The sequence below is a fragment of the Phalacrocorax carbo genome, chromosome 5 (genome assembly GCF_963921805.1).
Source record: "Phalacrocorax carbo chromosome 5, bPhaCar2.1, whole genome shotgun sequence".
In the NCBI taxonomy this organism is placed as follows: Eukaryota; Metazoa; Chordata; class Aves; order Suliformes; family Phalacrocoracidae; genus Phalacrocorax; species Phalacrocorax carbo.
This window is the reverse complement of record NC_087517.1, coordinates 3,486,598-3,506,342: the sequence shown is the minus strand read 5'-3', so window position 1 is coordinate 3,506,342 and position 19,745 is coordinate 3,486,598. Positions and strand designations below refer to the sequence as shown.

Here is a 19,745-nt window from a genome sequence, read left to right as displayed (position 1 = left end):
GATTTCAGCATCAAAAAGAAATAATTTTAGCCCAGATTTAGGGGATTTTCCAGAAAATTTGTCAGTTCAGCCAACCGGATACTACACTTCTCCATGATCTTCTGCAAGTTTAGCTTTCTTTGTGGGTTTGAACCCTCAAAACAACAAGCACTCACTTTTGAAACCGCTGTGATGACTAACATGGTTAAGCGTCTTGGCGTCTTCTTGGACGAGGCCAAAGCTCTCGGCACACTGAGATATCAAGTTGTACTTCTTCGGGTTTCAGTGCTTTCAAACTGATGCGCACACTGAATTCGGAAGATGAAGAAACATCAGCAATACAAAAATATGAAAATGCTGAACCACTGTTTTTCACTTTTTGTGATAAAAAAATGATGCCCTTGAGTTTTCTGCTCTACTAAAGCAGTTTGTTTTTATTCTTGGCAATGACAAAATCAAGTTCCACCCGCAGCCCTGACTCACTGAGAGCGGATGGTAGGGGAAGTGGCCTAGCTTCATAAGCCTGCGTTAGAAGCTATAGCTGGCAGCAAAAGTGCATAGTTTATACCCAAAAATAAAAAGATTCTGGAGTAAACAAAGTATTTGTAAGTTCAGATTGAATTTTATAGCAGAGCAGAGAATATCTGACACTTGGAAAGTATTTAAAAGCTCAAACCGAAATATTTTATGTGGAAGGAAATATTGCATGCAGTTCAAAGTTAATTGTTTCTACATTTCCAGGTTAGGCGCTGAACTGAAAAAATGCCGACAATTCTGATTTTATTTTTTAAAAAGAATTCCTTTACATTGATGCTCTTACAAACCCTGCCAAAACACAGGTGCCTGCGTAAGTACATCCAAACTTTAACCCCCACAAGTTCAGTTAGACTTTCCATACTTATTTGAACAATTAGATGATGAAGAAACTTGTATTTTCACAGATTCATGCTACCACCTAAAATTAAAAAATGGCTTTAACTTACTCTAAAACTTTAAGAAGGAGATTTTAGATTAAAATCAATCTAAAAGCTAGCTGCAAGTGAAAGGTGGTGTCCTGCTGGCTCCCCTCCTTTGCTGTTCTGCCCACACTCTGCTTCTCCTCTCCTGGCTTTGGAGTTTGTCTCACTTTGTGGTGAATCAGTGCAGAAAATGAGACAGCGAAGAACTAACTATACATAAAACACCAAGTAGTTTTCTGCCAATTTAGCTCCCTGAATCAGCTCACCACAGGGCAAATGAGCCACAGAGCCTGCACCAGGATCATGTGGTTAGGGGAACAGGAGAAAAAAGGTGGTTCTACATATTTTATTTTTTTTTTTTTAGATCACCTCTTTTTTGGATTGTCTTAGCTCTAATATAAGACCTTACGGCAAGTTCTAGCAGCCCTCTGTTTCGTACCTTCTGGGCTAAGCTCTCTCCTCTCCAGTACAAATAATCCATTCTTAAGACCACTGGCAGGAAGAAAAAAAACCTACTCATAGTTTTAAAATTTCTCAAAAGAATAAAAAGCAATTACAAGGCAATTTATGCAGTTGTTATATCTGAAATATAAAAGAGGCTAATATTATTCTCAAATGCATTTTTTTTAAACAGCTCATAGTTCTTTCCCTGTCAACCTCTTATTATTGCACCTGTACTTATCAGGACCTGTGCATTCCGAGCAAAAAGCAGCATTTTATTGACGAGGACATCCGCTGCCTCGGATACATGCTACAGGCTCCCCCTGGGCTTCTGCAGCTCGGCGGAGGCAGGGGCAAGCCCGCTTTGTGCTCCAGCCGCACTGGATTCTCAGCTGGCAATGCAGAAAAACATCTCCAGCTTTAGTCCTCAGGGCAAACTGCTCAGGGAACAGGATATGCTTTAAACATCTAATATCCTGCAGGATGATTTTCAGGCATATCATTGGGGATTGATCAGTCAGCTGCTTCACAGCTTGTGTTTAGCAAATACTTTTCTTCCTCTGGAAATCCTGCCTAACAGGTTAAAAGGGAATTTTCCATTTTTCTGTATCAGCCCTACAACCCCCAGCAAAAACCGAAGTGCAACCGCACAGTTAACTAAAGCTGAGCTGAGACCTCCCTGTTGCCTCCAGTCCTTCTTTTCATCTCCAGCTGCACACCCTCACCACCTTCCCTGCGGCGGAGGGGACTCTGGATCAAACCCAAGAGTTCCGCTCCAGAAAGCTCAGCCTGAACTACACCAAGAGAAAAATCACTGTTCAGCTACTCCCCTGCACTGATCCACCGTAGGGCTGGGGGACCCCCCCGGCCCCCCTCCCAGGCGGGGTGCGGGAGCGTGGTTAAGCGCAGGTGGGAGGACAGGACCGGCCCTTTCAACAGTTTCAGGCTGCAGCTTCAGGGTAGAGCTGGTCCGAGACAAGTAACGTTCACAGGAAATCTTCCGCCTAAAATAGGCGTTGTTCTTCTACACCTCCTACTGAACAGTGGGTACAATTCATGAATATAGACTTTTGAAACTGATTCAGAAGAGATCTGAGGAATGTATCAAAAAGTCCATATGGTTTTGCCAAATCAAGTATGCAGAACTGGGTAAATTTAGCCATGCGCTTAAGATCTAAAATTTGTCTTGTTTGACCCAACTGGAAGGAACATAGTCATGAGCCACTTAAACACACATCAACCTGACTAATTCTTCATCTTGGTGAGGTCAAAAATTGATGAGTAACACATTATTTAATGTGTGGAAACAAAAGGACACCTCAGTTACCAAAGATGTGCGGTGGAACATGAAAGCACTACCCAGACAGGTCTAAATAATGCTATTTTCTCTAACATATTTAGGTAGTGAAATTACAAGTGACAAGTGGTTGGCGCTTTGACAGCTGGGCCTACGTTTCCAAGTTTTTCTCCTGCAACTCAGAAGAGTAAAAGCTTTGTTTTAAATGAAGGCTGAAATTCTTACAATAAGGCAGGAGGTGGAGGCTCTAAGGAATATTACGCATTGTTCATTGTAAAAATCACAGGTGTTCGTAAGAGTGAGGTGTCAAGCACATAAGGAAAGGCTTCCCGGACATCTCTACACAATCATATTTCCATTTGCATTGGGATAGCTTAGCCTAGCGCTGTCTGACGCCATGCTCCTGAAGCACTATGGAGCTAGCTTTCAAATCTCCTTCCATTACCAAAGGCCACCTCTCTGTAGCCTTCGGAAGCTGCGCTCAAGGTCAGACTCAAATTCCCCAAAGTTCAAGCGGCTGAACTTTTGCATATTTATAGGAGTAAATCTTGAACATAAGCTGGTTCTTCTCCCTGCTCCTCTTCTCCCCTCTGTGATCAGAGGCTTTAGCAACAGTTCCTTGCATTCCCCTAAGAAACAGGAGAATGAGGACGACCACCAAACCCCCCGATTTTCTGGCATACCTGCCATATCAAAAGAGTGGAGAGTAATCGAGCAGCGCACAAAACAAAGTACCCCCAAATTCACACAGCAGTACAAGGTGCAACTAGAAAAGGAAGGGTACTTTATGCACCAACACTATTATCAAGATAAGCATGCAAAAGGTCATTATTTATAAAAGTGAATATCAGACTTTGAAATGCAAGGCTTTTGTAATGGGAAATACATGTAATAATATATCTACATGCAAAAGAAACAAATGGAAGTCTTTTGGTGATTGAACTCACAGATTTATCTCAAAAAAAGGCAAAGATTTACAGCTCATTTTTTAGTCACATTAACCCAGCCCTTTTAATATACACAGAAATGTATAATCCTTGCAGCTGAAATGTTCAGGACTTTATTCTGAGAACAGTGAAATCCCAGAATCCAGGAACCTGCAGGTGAACCCTGGCAGCGAATGAGAAGGTAGTTTTACCTTCTACACCTGCACTTTTACGAGTCTTCTACATATTAAAAAACATGGTAATGCTTTTTAGAAATATCAGCCTATGGTTATAAAATTCTCACCATCCGCTTTTCTCCCTTGAACCTTTAATTAAGTCTCCACACTGCTTCGAAGCAGCAGCAGTCTAATGGTTCAGAATATTTTCTGACAAAGAAACTGTTCAAAACAGACTCGCTGTGAGTTGTAGTCTTTGAACACAAGCATCTTAAATAATCCCTTTTGTTTGTATTTATTTATGAACATATCAGATTCTAATCCTCTCTAACCAATGTATACTACCAGTAATTAAAAAAAAAAAGCATAGCTCTTTGGAATTTTTTTTCTTTTTTGCCATTTCTGTGATTAATACATGCATAACTATGCAGGATTTCCCACATGAAAAGTGTTCGCAGCCGCAAAAGAAAGCATGAAAATGTTTTTCATCAGCAGATCTTAAAGTACTTTCACAAAGCACTGTTCTTTAACAGATGGAGAACCTAAGACTCAGGCAGATAAAGTAACTTGCCTGAAGTCACCCAACAAGGTATTACAAGCTGGGTTTCTGCTGTGCTAGTAGTTTGCTCTTGTGACTCTTTAGGACTCTCTGGAATAAAACCACTATGTGTTAGACCTCCAAGAAAGATTTTATGGCATCAGATTACAAGTTTTCTTTGACAAGGGTGATGCACACCCTCAAAAATTATACACTGGGAAGCTAAGAGGGAAGGAGAGAGGCCAACATTGTGCTAAGGGAGAAGGGATAAGAGTGCAATGACTACAAAAGCCCGGATCCACCTGTCCGGGTGGCTACAGCACTATCCCTATCAACATGGGGTAAAAATGAAGGGCTAATGAAGGTAGGACTATAGGTCTTTGCTTCACTAGCCTGATCCTACGGTGTGAAAACAGTAGATCTTCCACCCTGGGTTTTAAATTGCATGCCTTGCACAATAAAGCATCACCACTCTTGTTGGGGATGCTTGGGGTCTCTGCACAATGGCCTGGAAAACCTGTGCTAGGTTTCTGGACAAAGCAAGAATTTAATCTAGACCCAATGTTACAGTATGTTCCTACCAGCAGACGTTACTCTGAGCAACGGTGCCACCCTGCAAAGAGGCCTCTACAGCGGAGTTCAGAGTGTTTGGCAGCTAGAAAAGCCATAACAGAAGGATTTGTATAATGCAGCGACATGTAGTTGTGCTAGCAATGAATAACTGGACTGTGTACCTAGACAGACACACCAACGTTTTTATCACATCCCATGCAAAATATTATTAATTTCTATACCTGTACGAATCATCCTATAAGCTGCTGCTAAACGAGCAGCTGAAATATCACACTGCAGAGGAAATGCATTTGCATGAGAACCTTTTACACCTTCACGAGCAAACCTTATCTTGCGCTTTAGAGACAAACCATGGTTTTGAGTGGCTGAAGATTAATACATAAAAGTTGTGTTGTTATTTGCTGTTAGTAGAGCCATGCTTCTGGTAGTTTTCTGAAAATCTACACTTATTCTGCCCGTACTGCCATGCTTACTTAAGATTCCTGTGATACATTAATATAGCAGCGCATGCAGAGCCTGCTGTGAATGCGAGGCACATTTTCCCACAGAATTGTCTGAAATATAAATTCAGTGCTTAGTTTGCTAAACATTTGGTTTCTTCACATTTTGATATTTGGAAAGAAAATAGATAGCTCATAATTAGCAAAACATTCACTGCAGAACGAAATAACCACAGTCCCTTTAATCTGTTGTTCAGAAGTCTGCAATAACTGTATCTCTATAAATAAATTTCTGCTCGCTCTTTTATATTTGTACTAGTGGCAAGAAATTCTCAACTCGAACTTGATAACAAAGGCTTTAGCGCTATAGTCTTGAGGTGTGAACCAACAATGAAAGCCATTATTTTTTATTACTTACCTGTTTCAACAGAAGAAGCCAGAGCCTAAGATATTCAGATTTGCAACATCAAAGTAAACTCTGCTACCTGACAGATATTCGATAAAGTATCACAAGTCATGCATGGAAAACATGAAGACTACACTGCCGTAAACATTAGCTGGCATGCTTAATATTTCTTGGTGGTCCGAGTTCACAGTTTTATATTTCAAAGGCTATGAATGAAGACAGCTTTACAGTTGCACGTGTCTTCTTGCCTGAAAGAGCTCTTTAACAGTTCTGAAAGTAGTAACTTTAATGTTCTACCCACCTCATCTTACCAGAGACTAACGATGCCCATTTAGAGTGGTATTTCGAATGGGAATAACCCAACATTTTCCAGTCTGAACATACTCGTCGCTTAGAGCCGCATGATTCTTTTCATATATCTTAGCGGGTTTTGTTCAGCTAGAAGTGTGTGGAGCATATATTCTAAATTACATGTCAGCTTGCAGCAATTGTTAATTTGCAGCAGTGTAATAGACTGTGAAAATGAAAGCTTTGAAATAATTGTCCACTTTCCTTTGACACAAACCAATTCCCGCTATTCAGACGTTTTCAAACAAAGTCCCGGTGATAGACTGGAGTGCCACAAATTGCTATTTCAGCAAATGGAAACCTATTTTAACTAGATGTTAGGGAATGATCATGGAAAACACAAAACCTTCAGCCTTGGCAGTTCAGCAGAATAATCTGCTACTCAAGACCTGCTTGAACACCTCAGCTGAAGAACAAATATTGAATCAACAGATCTGGGAAGCAACTTGCTGGAAGCTCATTTTTTGGAGGATGGGAAAGGCTCAATACTATTCACGTTTAAGTTCTGTATCTGATTCAAACAAATTGGAGCAAAATTCTTAAAGTTTAATTAAATAGATTTTTTTTTTCAGCCTCTATCAAGCTTGTAACTTATTGGTGCCAAAACAAGGTAATGCTGCTGTGAAGGCCAAGTGAGGTATGCATTAAATATACGTTGCAATGCAGAATCATAGAATCATTATGGCTGGAAAAGACCTCTAGGATCATCAAGTCCAACCCCCAACCCAACACCCCCAGGTCTCCTAAACCATGTCCCCAGGGGCCACGGCTACACGTCTTTTGAACCCCCCCAGGGACGGTGACTCCCCCACCTCTCTGGGCATCCTGTGCCAGGGCCTGACCGCTCTTGCAGTGAAGACATTTTTCCTTATATCCTACCTAAAGTCTAAGACTCTAAGAAGAGAGGTCTGTGAGCCGAGGATGACCACGTTACTCACACCCAGCAAAATCACAGGTCAGTTATGCGCATCCCCTCCAACTACCACCCAAACAAAACTGCACATCACAGCAGAGCATTACGTGAACAACTCAACTGAGTACTACAGAAACCTAACAGAAAATTTTCAGCCATTTTTACTGGAACTCTGGTACTTTAGCAGTAGCAGCAGATGCTGTATGCACTCATTTTGAGAAGTGTTGAACATCCAGAATACGAAGGGAAGTCAACAGCAGCTGTACACACTCAGCACCTCTGAAAATAGCAGCCACACAGCCTTGAGGTCTTAGGTGTTAGGAGTTCAATTAGAGGAAAATTAAAACAGTTCCATTATGAAGCTACTTTAAAAGCTGTTTAGACATAAGATATTTAACTTCAAATACGTGCATTTTTAAATTCCTACGGACTTAGAAGGAAACACTAGGTAGCACATTTTGAAATAAGTTTCCACAATGTCGGTGATACAAACGATCAGTATGTTGCCTTGGGATTTATGCACAAGGCATGTGTTTTCTTTCAAAAAGATGGTTTTAGGGGTCAGTCAACTCGTAACACTACTACTCACCCAAGCGACTGAGAGATAATTTCTGGTCTGTAATAAGCAGTACACATTAATCCCATATATAAAAGAATGCCTGCCAATTTATATTATTTATGTGAAATTATAACACTAAGGGTGTAAAAGGTCTTCAGACCTGAGATTTGGCTGTTGCTTTACTAATTAATTTGCTATTTGGATTAATGACTTGCTAATATTTCAATCAAACATAAGAGGCGATTGCACCTGGCCTGCCAAAGAGGTTTTAGTGGCTCCAAAAACTGACGGCAGCCAAGAGCCCAGCAAAAGAAGTATCCAAACTACATTCTCCTAGAGGGAAAGAATTACATGTGCTAGGAACACAGGGATGTTCATACTAAACCTCACACCAGCTAGCAGGATATGGCATTCAGCATGCCTCTCCTGCCTAAGAACTGCAACACCGGACAGGTGCTAGGACTCGATTACTGCTCAGGCAATAAATAACCACGGACAGCTAGTGAACCAGATTTATAAGGGACGACTTTTAGGATTTGACAGGTTTGGAAATGTAGAGGGTTTCTTTTCTGTCATCTCTGTCATGACAAACTTCCACAACTGTGTTCGTTTGTTTGGGATTTTGCAAAAAGTCTGATTTTCCTTTATGTTTGTCAGATCAGGTTAAGGTATAGGGATTCCAGGCCTTCAAAACAACTATTCTTGAAATGGGATCACGAGAGCGCTCTAGCAATGCTGAGCACCGTAGGCTCGCTAAGGTACACATCTTCTGCGCTGCATGGCCAGCGTGAGGGGCGAGTGGGAGAACTGTCTTGCAGTGACTTTCATCAGCCAGCTGATAAGCTTTCTAGAACCATTATTCACATAGGACAAAGGCCTCCTGAATCCCAAGCAATTTTGTACTGTGTCACATGATAGAAAGTACCACACGCCATAGATTTCAGAGCATGAATTTCAAATCCTGGATTTTGTGGAAGACTGGAGAAAAAGGGAAGATACTTTTTTTCTTGCATCTTGATTTACATGATGACTATCTGAAGCTATCGAGAGGGCCAGCACGTTGGAACTAACGCCGTGATGTGGGCTGAAGAGAACCAGACTAAACACCCGTACCCTTCACTGCATGTTCACTATCTCCACTGGTACACAAAACACGTTTCCAGAGCACCCTGACAGATCATGCCATTTTCTATCAGTTTAACACAGACAGATAAACTGGAAAAAATAGTCACTGTGACACTTCCACCTTCTTTCTGCATCCTGATCTCAGGTCACAGAGCAGACGCTGCTGAGACACACAGGCACTCTGAGCTACGTCTGTTCTGTGGCTCAGGGCAGCTTCCAAAGCCCCCTGCCAGGACTAAAGCATTACGAAATGATTTATTTCCGAGGCCTGAACTGAACCAACTTTTACGAACCCTAAAGATATTTATCTGAAAAAGCACTGGGTCTGCCTAGGCATAAAACGTTGGGCAGACTGGGATACGATAAGAATATTCAGCGTACCAGCACAAGGCCACTTCACAAACCAGTCAGCTCTGTGGCATTTGTGTGCAACACTAGGCAACAAGGTGAAAGCAAACATCACAATGCGCGATCAAAAGCAGAACAGCTTCAACACAAAGCACCGCGAGGGTGGCCAGCCCGGCACCGTCCAGTCCCACCTCCTGCATTAGGCTGGCCTCTCACACCGGAATGGGGCAACTCACTGTGGAAAAGGTGCATCCATCGATACACAAATTTGCACAGTATTTTAACTCAGCTTTCAGGAGAAAATTTAAGTGGGAGTTGCAGTAGCTTCACACATACAAAAGAAGCCCTACTTAAAAACAACAAAAAAAAAAGAAAGAAAAAAAAAAAAGAAAAAAGACAAGGCTAAAGAACCAGGAAGTGGAGGAGTAAATGGCAGTGGTAGAGCAACGTCTCGCTCCATTTAGACAAGCAGACATACTCTTGCAATTTAATGGATTGTAAGGACTCAAAGATATTTACTGTCTAGCCACGTAAGTACATTCCAGCTCTTGATTTGCTTTTAGCATTGAAACCAGTCATATATTACATCAATGTGATTCTTGTTTGTTGAAATAAGTGAATAATTTGGGGACTATATTCAATTCACTGTTTTTACATTCCCTTGTTTCATCTGTTCTCAATTTCCACAATATGCTCTTTGGAAAACTACAGCTGGAAGCACACAGCCAGTCAGAGAGATTGGTCAAGAACCCTGACATCTTAACTAATTTGCTCAACTACATGTTAAATTAATAACATACAGGCTAAGTTGTTACAAACATGACATACATCTTGGTTTTTGGGTTCAAGCAAATTGAGGACACAATTCTGTTAAGCCAATTTGATGGCTCATTTCTGCCAAAAGGTGCTACTCCATCCCCCCACATGCACAGCCTCCCCAGCCAGCGTCCCCATCCCCTTCCTTGCACTGGCACTTGCCTGCCAGGACTCATCTGCGAACATGAGCCAGCTGGGGGAAGTTAACCAGCAGAAACCATCCACTCTTTTTGGTAGTGTTGATTTTCTGCGAGCTTAGGGCTCTCAGCAGGCTCCCTGAAAGGTCAAGAGTCAGTATAGAAAAGAAGCACAAGTGTGCAGCCAGGGAGAAGTGGAAGGAGCCGACTGTCGTATCATAAAACTGCACCATCAGAGCGTACCTGGTGATGGCTTCACTCTTGTTCTTCTCACGTGAAAAAATTCAATGGTTCTGAAATGGTAGAAATACTGTTTCCATTGCTAAAGCCTGTAAATTCTGATGTTACTAGCTTCTGATGTTCTGTGGAATAACTACTAAGGCAATTTTCCACAAAATATTTCAAACCTTTTTTTTTTTTTTTGCTATTGTAGGGCTTAAAATTCAGCTACTCAGAGATAGCCAGTGAAAACAGAAACATCAGCCATCTAAATTCCCATAATATTGACTTGAAAAAAATACAACAATGTTTACTCTATTGCTTTGGTGTGGGTTGGTTTGTTTGCAGTCAAACCGTAATTTATACTGGCTCCTCACATATTGGTATGTTGAGGAAATAAACAGTAAATACTATTTCCAATCCATCTGTTTAACTTGTTAGAAAAACAAGAGTCAGAGAATTTTCAGAATTGTATTTTTTTCCTGTACAAAAACCAAATAGGGAACCAGGTGTTTGTTATGCTTAAAGTACTCTGTGTGTGCCTTTGGATGAAGTATCCAGTCTGACTTCCCAGCTCTCACTCCGGTCCTGGTCCTGGCAGAGGTCTGCGGAGTTTGCAACATGTGCGTGACAATCGTCTGGAGGACGCCCACCGCGCCTGCGAGCCTGGTGAGAGCCATCCTAAGGTGTGATCAACTCTCCTCACTGTTCCTCTTTGTCTGACACACGACTATGCCTTTTAGAGAAAATGTCACCCGCATAACACGAGCTTTCTACGAACCGTGCTGCGAGGAGAATCAGGCCGGCTCCTTTGCCGTTCACCTGCTGGCTGGGGAGCGGAAGACACTCAGCCGGTGCATAAGAAATAAGATTTTTGCATTGTCATCTTCAATCCTTCACAGACAGAAAAATGAAGGTACTTATCCAATATTTATTCTCAAAAACTGATCAAGTACTGAACAGCTGATGCAGACTGGCTGATGTATGTCCTATCGGCAGGATGCAGTGCTGCTCTAAGGGTCACCCCAGTCAGCAATACTCCCGAAGAACGTAGCCTGGTTAACTCCACTCAGCTCCAGCAGTCTCGTTAGGTTTAAACTAGCATAAAACTGAAGTAAAACAGCCTCACAGTGTCTTACCTAGCCACATTTTTCTGGCATTCGGCAATGTTGGCTTATAGTACCAACTATACAAAGGCCTATAACAAAAAAATTATATTTAAATAAAAAGCCAACATAGTGCACGTTTTAGCCATCTTGTCTAGCAGTTCATGGACACTAAAGGGGATGTGGTGTTTCTTTGGTCTCTTGAGCTAATCCTCTCACTAAGCTGAAAGAAAGCCTTATTAAAAAAATTAAAAGAAGAAAAAAAAGACCTGGCTTACAATGGCTCAGGTGAATGCCAGAGCTGGTAGGAAGGAGCACCTGGCTACCAGCGAGAGAAGGTAGAAAGGAGAGGAAAGGGTAGGGCCTCCCTTTTGGCCTCAGCTACCAAGTAGACAAGGCAGAGGAGCCCAACTGCATCTGTCAGGATTCATGTTCTGCTAAAAGATGGAACAGTCTGGGGAAGACAATTCCTTCTCTTCAGATTGTCATTTTCTATGTCTAAGTAATTCACAGGCAATGAACGTGAGAGGGGGAAAAAAAGTATTTGTTGACTCCTGTAAAACGAGATAGAACTAGCAGCTTTTAAGGGTTCAATTATGCTGCTTTCAAGATCTAGGCCAGCAAGTTAGTACCTTTTTTTAAATATTAAAAATGTTGAGATGGATATGAGTTTTGCACTCAAACCCTGAGGTAGGTAATTTAAACCATCTGAACTGCAGAGCTGTTGCTGAAGCCAATAAAAGTATTTCATAATTACTTTTGCTTCCTTTTTCACTGGTATCAAAACCCATCATTGTTAAAGTTCAGAAACATGCCACTTTTCAACAGTTTAAGAAAAAATGCCTACCTAACTAGCCAGATCAGTACTTGAAACAGTTGTGGATGGCAGGAATATTCTCAGGTGTAAGTTATGAGCTTTGGAACAGCAGGTTTCAGACACTCACCAGATTTCTGAGACCGTGAGATATCTGAATTATTTTACCTTCATTCTGTGACTTTGAGCGTTTTCCTACAACACCCACTCAGAAGAATCTTTCAAAATATTTTAGGTGTATTCCACATAAACCTAAATCTATTGACAAACTTTGCTTTTGTTTTTCTAGCCTGTCTTGGTCAACTGCAGATCTTTTTAAAAAAGTATTTAATATGCTCTTGGGTTTTTGTTTCATTTCCAGTCCTCTAGCAATGGATTAAAATACATAAACAGGCTACAGCTGTTTAGCCTTCTAAATTCTGACACCTCCTTCCTCCATTTGGGACTATAGTCTCTTTTTCTTTTTGTCTTTGACTTTTTGTAGACTGAAATCCAATACTTTTGTCTGCATCTGCTGCTAAAAGCCATTTCTCCCCAGCCACAGACCAGTCCCCTTGAGTCTCATTAAGCACATTTACATTTGGCTCTTAAAATCCTAAACAGAGCATTTCATGCCCAGCAATAGTGCACTGATGAAAGATGCACTCTATGCATGGCTTCTGTAATGAGACATGGTAATACCCCATTTTTGGGGGGACTCAAACAGAATCTTATTTAAAAAAAAGTGACTGCCCTGTTTTCAGACCTTTTTTTTTAATAGTCAGTACTTTTCTATAGTAGGCAACAATTAAATTTAATTAAAAGGCATATAAAAAGTAAAATTTTGCATTGTGGATTAATTCAGTGGGGTGTGTGTATTTGTGAAGCTCCTCTTAAAGTCAATCAAGAGGGGTTACTTCCTCAAGAAGATATTATCAACACTGAGAGTCCCAAGGTATGCAAGCCATTTGGTGCCATCAGCCTTCCCAAAGTCACGTGTGTCAATCAGGAATAGCAGGCATACTAGATCACCACAATGCAATTAAATACAATTAATCAACTCTGAACCGATTGCTTCCAGAAGTGCCCACTGAACCCTTTCAGGTGGCAGGAATGTCAGGAATTCATGATTCTGGCACACAACAGTAGGAAGTTATTCCAGACCGGCTCCTACAAGTCATGTTGGCTTCAGTTCAAGGCTTCTATTGATCATTCCTGTGGTAGCGTAAAATAAACAACGAAAAAAACCAAACCCAACACCAAAACAAGAAGGAAGCAAGCATTCAGGAACCCAGCCCTGAATCACTTGGGATTTAACACGGACAAATAATATCTTGCATCATATTACCAGCCAACAAGCAGAACAACCTGTAGGCCACAGGTGCAGCATGCTCACCACAAGAAGCTATCTTTAATCACCTGGCTGTGCTACCTGAAATAACTGTATATTCTACGCAGCTCCTACCTGTAGCTCCAAGAAAAATGAGTAGCATTAGACTAACCTAAAGCTAATGAAGGAAGTCAGCGCTGGCCCAGAGTGAATTGTCACATTTACCTTTGCAAGAGCAGATGGGAAAAGCAGGCTTTTGGATGCTTCTGTGGGAGTTTGCAGCCAACAGCTCAAGGTCTACTAGACCTTGAGCTTTCAAAACATGGCTTTCAAAGAACGGACAGCTATCACCGTCTCCAGCTGACATAACTAAACAATGCTCTGATTCCTTCATAAAACTTGCCAGCAATGTCACTTTAGCTGGATTATGCCTTGAGGCACACCACCACCAGAAGACATTGTGTGATCCAAAAGCACAATGGAGACCTCACCACTATGACGTGGACAGCATCAGAATGGGCTCAAAGTCTTTTTTCCATACTTTGGAGGACACAGTTAACCCAAAAGCACTAGCTCTGATTCATCTTTAAAGGCAGAATAAAATCAAGGAACTGTTAAGAACCTTAAGGTTGCTCAGACAAAGCAATCTAACAATTAGCAAATATTATCTGTTTTGTAAATATGATCTATCAAATCAAACATGATCTATCATGTAAAAAATGTGAGATCACTAAAAAACTGAGTCCTTAAATGAATATGATCTCAAGAAAATCTGGCAAAGGAGTACCAGCTAGCTCGATGATGGCTAGGCCTTACAAGCCAACATAGTGAGACCATTATAACAGTAGAGGCCTGAAGTACCCTCCTTCCGTTCAGAGTCACAAGCCAGAAGAAGGCTCAGTTTAGCCCTTTGAAACATTCTTCTCCACCCACAGAGGCTGCAAATTTTATCTGAGAAATTCAGCCTGTGGTACAACCAGCAAATTCCTCGGCTGGAAACAAAGGAGCATTGCTGTCATCCAGCAGTCGTGGGCTGAGGAACTTCCTGCCTCCAGCCAACAGAAGAACTCTCCTGTTAGTGCTGCAATCAGCATTTACCAACCTACTTCCCATTCTCTATTCTGTGGCCAAAATTGCCTCCAGCCAGAAGGACATATAGGCAGCCTTCTGCCTACATTTCCCCATTACTATCCTTATGCAGGCACATAGAAGATAGGAACTCAGAAAGAATAAATTCTCAGACAAGGTCAAGTGTAAGAGCCGTCCGACCTCTTCTTCTTTTAAATCCTTAGTCTGATTCATTTGTTTCTGTTGTTCCCATTCGCTACCATCTCTGCAAAATCCCTAGTGTGAAGACATCCTCTATCACAGAAATCACCATTAAAAACAGCTGGTCTTTTTTAATGTAAGACAAGAGTCAGAAGCACCAACACCTTTCTCTGGAGATCTCAAGAATCTCCTGTTCTAAAAAAATCTGTAACCTTCATCATGTGCATCCATGTAACTCTCACTAAAACGAAACAAGTCTATCCCTGCTACTTAATGAAAATACTACAATATATGATTTTCACCTGGCTACACATATATAAGCAGACGAAAGCTCTTCCTTCCTCCTTTGACCCAGACAGACCTCTAATTGCAATAGGTATTTGAGTCTGTGTTATACTTCCTGAGCAGAGTCTCCCAGCTGGGCCTAACTGATGTGAATAACAGTATAGGGTAGGCTATTTGAGTCATTTTTCCTTCAAATAGCTTTACTTCTGAACCGCAAAATAAAAAGAAGCAAGAAAGTGCTCTTAGGTATCACTTACAATAGAGTAGTGAACAGAACCAATCTCAGAACTGAGCCTGAGCTTTACTCAAATTCCTTCTTACAATTTACGCTGTTGATGCAAAAGAAAAAAAGTTTGGGCAACAAATAATGATCGGTAAAAAGCAAAACACTCAAAAATCTTGTAAGTATTACGTTGTGTTTTACCCTGACTGGTGCAAACATGACTCTGTAGTTCTGACAGGGCACTAGAGAGGTCCAGATTCAATTAAATTCACTGCAGCAGAGTCTTTAAAGTCTTCTTTGGATACTCAGGAATATCACAAAAAATTTATAAACTTCCTCAGTTATTCCAGATTTTTCACTGCTCACAAAAGTGCCAAATATTCAGCCACTGGCAGGGGCTCCACAGAAATTGATATAATTTCATTATTTCATTTTAATATCCAATTATCCTCTGCATATATAGGCACTTCATTTGAGAAACAGAATTCTTTCAAAAAGTTCAGATGAAGAAAAACCAGAGCTACATGCCTAAGGTAGGACTAAATATTGTAATCACTTTTCATGCATTTTTAAATGTTAATTTTGTTTGAAATATTCAGATGATTTCCTCACACCTATGAATAAATAATCCCATGCCTATGTGTATATTATTTGTAGGCACAGGAAAAAATGCAGCGATGAATCTTAATTCTTTTCTGCATCATCCATCAGGCTACAGCCACCCAGCAGGCAGGAGAAAAAGGATGTGAAATGGAATGGATCTTACTTCTGAGAGATGACAATGTTTTGAAAAATCCAGGGGACAGATAGCTGATGCCACCCCACGGTGTTTTATAGGCTGCTACTAAGAGAAATTTTACTCTCCTGGGGGTGTTGATTAGACTTGTAAGAAACTTTCTTACGTTTTCACTTCAGAGACATCGAGAACCACAAGATGTAAAAAAGCTTCTTACAGCAAGCAGCCAATGCGAACCACGGTCAAAGTCACTGCTTGGGCAGGGCAAGAGAAAATAGGAACCACGTGGTCTCAATATTACACAGAAATGAGCGAAAGGGGCAGGGAAAGCCTCACATACTGCTGATGCTGATCAAAAAAGATTAGAAGTATTGTGCTATTCAAAAAACCATTAGGTACTGTATATAACGGTGCTGGTTTTGACCAAAGCCAAAGATGGAAAATTAGAAGTCTGCTTTTTCAAGGCCCTGCAAGAGAAAAGACTGAGGAAGAAATTGGTAGAGTGGATGCAGACTTGCTTATTCAAAAAAATTTACAAGTACCATTTCTGCTAAATAGAGCAGGCATCAAGCAAGTGCTTTATGTTCTGTCAACCTTGCCAAAAAAGGTGTGTGAATGCAAGTTCTGCTTCTATTTCCTTTTTCTGTCTCCTTTTTTTCTCAAGTTCATGCTCAGCAGTGCTTCAGGGTCTCTGGAGCTTCTCTGACAACTACCCTGGTTGGGTAAGAGGCTAAATGGCAGAAGATCTCCTCTTGCATGCACATCCTCACTTCCCTTCAAAAACTGCCTTTAGCAATAGCATATATGTAACGTTTGCATGCTTTCACATGAAATGCAGCCAGTGGCCCTGTCGTCTGTTGCACATGTGTATTAGGCGAGATGAATCTTTTTGTCCCCCAAGTGTCGTATTTCAGAAATAGACCACTGTATTCAACCACCTAGGAAGCCAGGCTTCTGTTAACAGCCTGTGCTTTGCTAACACATCCTCAAACTTCTGTTCTTTGAAATAATAAAAATTGCTTAGCAACTCCTAGTGATTCTTCTCCTGATGAGGTTCTGCTGAAATCAGTGGGGACTCTTCTACCAATTTTAATGGGCGTCAAGTATATCAGCTCGTGTCTCATAATTTTGTTCCTGTAGCAATACAAGCTAGGCATAGGTAAGAGCCAGTCACAGTACAGCCTGCGTAAAAACAGAACAGGAAAAAAAAATTGATTCTGAGCTGTCTGGGGGACAGATTAAATTTAGCACAAGAGCGAAGCAGAGGAGAAAAACTGTTAACAGTTGCACTGCTGATGTCTCTGTTTAACCCTCTCGTGCTGACCGTTACTGCCTTATTCTCCTGCAGGCATTGTTGGGAACAGAAGAATGGGTGACAATATTTACATAAGGCTCCTCTCAAGGGTGAGGGAGAGTATGGGAAAAGCACCGAATGTTGATTTACTGAGGGGTGGAAGAGCAGCCCTAACATCATCACTAATTTTATTAACATCACCCGGTGCTTCGTGTGTCACAGGATGGAGTCCCAGGTCCCACCACCTTTCAGACTGAAGTGTGGGCTATGGCATCTGTTAAAAACTGTCATAGGTATGTAGCAGGGACTGGCTTAAAAAGTAAGACTATCATTAAGGATATGTTACTACTTGTTTTCAGTCCAGGAAGCCAGGTCATTTTGGGTTCCCATAAATAGAAAGTGGCAAGCCAGTAAAAAAAGACTCAGATTCTTGTTGCACAATTTTTCTCCTCCTGTTTTTGATTTAATGCCAATGTAACCAAAAGATTGACCTACAAGAGCTCAGATTTCCTTCCTGTTTCTTCCCTCCCATCTCCAAGTTTCAAATTCATAACTTTGTTATCTGTAAACCCTGCTATAGTTCTCTTCAACAAAGTTAAACACACTGTCAAATGAATCAGCAGTTAAAGTATGAGCTAACCCCATCCAAACACCATCAATGGTGATATCAACATAGCGATGGCTTTTTAGCATGGTTTCCTAAGAAAGCAAGGCTTATGTAAATATCCTAGTCACCAGTCTGCCTATGACCCTGTTCTCCCACTCCAGCAATAATTTTTGAATTATTGGCCAATTTCAACTGTGTCTGATGAAAGGACAGAAATCTCAATGCCATTAAGGGTTGGAAGGGAAATCAGAGATACCCAAAACAGTGCTCCTTCTGCGGGCATCTGACTCAGGTGTGGGGTGCCAAGATTCCTAAACCTCATCTGTAATCAGCTCCTACTCCATTTGTTTCAGAGAAACTCACAGATTCGACCTTATCCTGAAAAGGACCAAAAACACTCAGGCACTTGTTCGGTTTCATAAAGGAGCCGTGACAAAGAGTTGAGAGGCCATGAGGAACAACTTCTGCTCAAGTCTCGGCACTAAAACCTGTGCTTATTTCCTTTGCAGTAGCAAGGCAATAAAGGAGATTCACATGCAAGTCTTCAGCTCTGCAGGATTTTATCTGGCAATGTACTTCATTCAACTCAAGCTCCGCAATTGCTTGCACCAGAGCATTTGCCATTAATAAGACACTAATCGTCAAGCAAAGAGACAGTGCGAAGACATGTCCTGAAGTAAGGACTGTATCTGGTAGTCCACATTAAGGCTCGGGGCCAAATTTGAGCTCTGGGACAAAATCAAGACAAGCAGCCATCTACGCCAGTACAAGGAAGTCCCGTAGTGCTTGCAGCTCGGAAGAGCTAGTTTTAGCCTGACACCATAAAGTCTACTTCTCATTTAGTTCCTGACAAAATAGGGTTCCCTCTTTGAATCTTTTACAGTCAATATGATCTCTCTCCCTCCCCTGTAATCACAACCACCTCACTAGCAGTAAAAGAGCCCATCTTGTCAGCTTTGCAGTATGGCAATAATGCTGCCTTTTGACTTCTTTCTGCAGAGTGGAAAGATATTATATTATTAACTGCTAATGGCAAGCCCTCACCGCATATTAATAAGCCAGCCAATGAACAACATGTACTTCATTATTCGTATTACAGCTAGCACAACAAGCTGAGGTGACAGACAAGTACTGAAAAAAAAAAAGCTAAAAGGTATCAAAAAACGTACATATGCTCCAAGTTGTTGAAAAACATGTTATATCCAGGCAGATATTTTTAGGTTTCCATAAACCAACAGGTGCCTACATTATGCTAGAAGTCTTTAATCTATAAAATTGGATTTACAGCCAGTGCTTCAAGAAGAATGAACACACCTAGCAGCCACAAAGACCTACATTCTCTGTGCATTTAACTGGCACAAATTTGTAGGACTCTCTTAGAACTGGCCACAGTTTTAATGGCCACAAGGTAGCAGGGGGGTTGTTTTGATTTATTTGTTATTGGTTTGGGTGAGCTTTCACTTAATCAAAGCTTTAACAACATGTTACTCTTTCCTTCGAAAACTGGCCCGCAAACAGCATATTTAAATAGCAAACAGTTTATTGTTAACTTACAGAATCTAACAGCTAATGACTCACGCACGGGTTAAAGAAAACCATTACCGATGGCTTCCCTAGCCCATACTGTAAAAACAAAAACTCACCAGTTGTACAGAAAGGATTTTTCTTCCAGTCTCCAAACAGAACAGATTGTTTCACCACAAATGCTGTCAAGTCGTTGTCTGATGGGCAGAATCCTTTCTTGGTCAGATGTCTGCACCACTGACCTGTTAACAGAAAGCATTGGGAAGCTTTTACTTATTACAGATAGTATATAGGTTGTATTAAATCACTGTAAATAACTGTCAAGTTCATGCAACCCAGAACACTCACTTATTGCATCAAGGGGACCCCCCAAACCAA

The 19,745-nt window shown here is 41.1% G+C and overlaps 1 protein-coding gene across 1 annotated transcript in view; it reads right to left on the bottom strand.

Moving 5' to 3' along the window:
- Window positions 1-19,745, bottom strand: part of LOC135313338 (uncharacterized) — a 342,721-nt gene that overhangs the window by 232,074 nt on the left and 90,902 nt on the right. The window contains exon 4 of the mRNA XM_064450993.1: window positions 19,487-19,609. The gene's annotated coding sequence lies outside the window, so the exon portion shown is untranslated. The remainder of the gene's footprint in view (window positions 1-19,486; window positions 19,610-19,745) is intronic.